We start from the raw sequence: 2,095 nt of genomic DNA on the forward strand, positions 1-2,095 counted from the left end.
CTGAAGGTAAGTCGGCAGATAGGTGGTAATTGTAAATATTACAACATGAAGTAAAAATTATTTGGTATCACGCTTAAAAAATTTGAATGTTAAATGCTTATAAAGTACTTTTAGAACATCTAGTTGTGTAACAAACTGGCTGTTTGGTTCTCTGCCAGCAACCTATGAAATAGTTTATCTTTGATACTGTTCTACTACCACTAGACACTTCTGAAAAACAATCTTATATACCCATCGCTGATCAAATGTAGGCAAAATCTTTTATACTAGCAATGTTCTAGAGCATATCTATTGTCGATCAACTGTAGACCGAATATTTAGATTAGCAATGAGCTAGAACAGATATAGCAATTGTTGATATACTGAAAATGGATTTTTCCAAAAATGAGTCTTGTTAGATTTTACATACATATTGTTGATAAACTGTAAATGACATTTTCTAGAATAACAGCTTGTTAGATCCTATATATATTGCTAATCAACAGAAGAAAGATCCTTCTAGAATAGTTATATTATGTCTTGTATTTTAGATGCTAGTAGCCAGCGCTGATTTAATTTTAATTAAATGAGTAAAAAAAACATCAGAATGTAGCATTACAAAACTATTTTACAAAAAGATGAGATTATTGAAATAAACTCTAGTTAGAATTGTACCGATTTAATGAAAACTTAGTTATAGCCACAACATTTTCTATCGTAAAGGTTAATGAGGTTTCAGATAGTTGACAGACAGTATTCTGCATGTAGATATGTTTACTACATAACTCTTTATTAAAATGTTTATTGCCCTACAAAAAAGATCTTCTGATCGGGAAGAAAAAATACCCATTGGAGGTTTGCAGCAATTAAAAACCTGTTGGGTTATGTATATATAATTTACTCATCTGACACAACAACCCTAGTTATTCTAACATATCGCATTGTGAGATCTTTGTTTGAATGACTTTAATATGCCATCAGCTAGTAAAAAGTTTATGCTTGAACTTGCAGTACTGTTTACTGACTACCTCAGATTTCTCGAACAGTTTCAGTTATGTTAGCATAATGTATTGTTTAGTGTATTGTATGCTTTTATAAGCTACTAGTTTAAAGAAAGCTTCAACTTGAGTTTACAAATACCACATATGAATTTATAAGTTGTTTATACATTAAAACTCCAGCTTACAATAATATTTTTACTTTCTTAGATGAGCTTTGAACTCATGTGTCTCATCTATTTTGTATTATTATAAATTGACAGACCTTTTTTTAATAAAAATTAACATATTTATCATATTTTAAATTTAAAGTCAATTAGAAGAACTTTAATTCCTCTGTTTATTATTAATAAAACTTATACAGTTCACTAAACAAAATATTAATGTGGAGCTCAGACTTTTTATTCTAAAGCTCACTAGAAACAAGATGAATTATGCCACTGATAACAATATAACACAGTATAACAGTACAACCCAGTATAACAGTATAACACAATATACCACAGTATAACAATATCACACAGTATAACAATATAACACAGTATAACACAGTATAACAGTATAACACAATATAACATAGTATAACACAGTGTAACAGTATAACACAGTATAACAGTATAACACACAGTAAAACAGTATAACACAATATAACACAGTATAACAGTAAAACAGTAAAACACAGTATAACTGTATAACCCAGTATAACAGTATAACACAGTGCAACAGTATAAGTCACCGTAAAACAATATAACACAATATAACACAGTATAACACAGTATAACACAGTATAACGCAGTATAACAGTATAACAAGGTATAACGGTATAACCCAGTGCAACAGTATAACACAGTGCAACAGTGTAATACAGTGAAAGAGAGTTTCACGTCCTTCTGCTTCTCTACAGACATCTTCATCCCCAAATTAATTCTATCCATTATTTTAACTTGGCTCAAGGATATTTAGCATTGACTTTGATTCTTGCCCTAGCCATGCTTCAATCTGCAGTTTATTTCTTTTGTAGTTCATTACTAGATATGCAGTGTGCTATACATCTAGGACACTTTTAGAAAGCTATGAGCATGTATTTATGCGTATATTTATATGGTATAATTGTAAGA

Source organism: Watersipora subatra, chromosome 6 (genome assembly GCF_963576615.1).
Source record: "Watersipora subatra chromosome 6, tzWatSuba1.1, whole genome shotgun sequence".
Lineage (NCBI taxonomy): Eukaryota > Metazoa > Bryozoa > Gymnolaemata > Cheilostomatida > Watersiporidae > Watersipora > Watersipora subatra.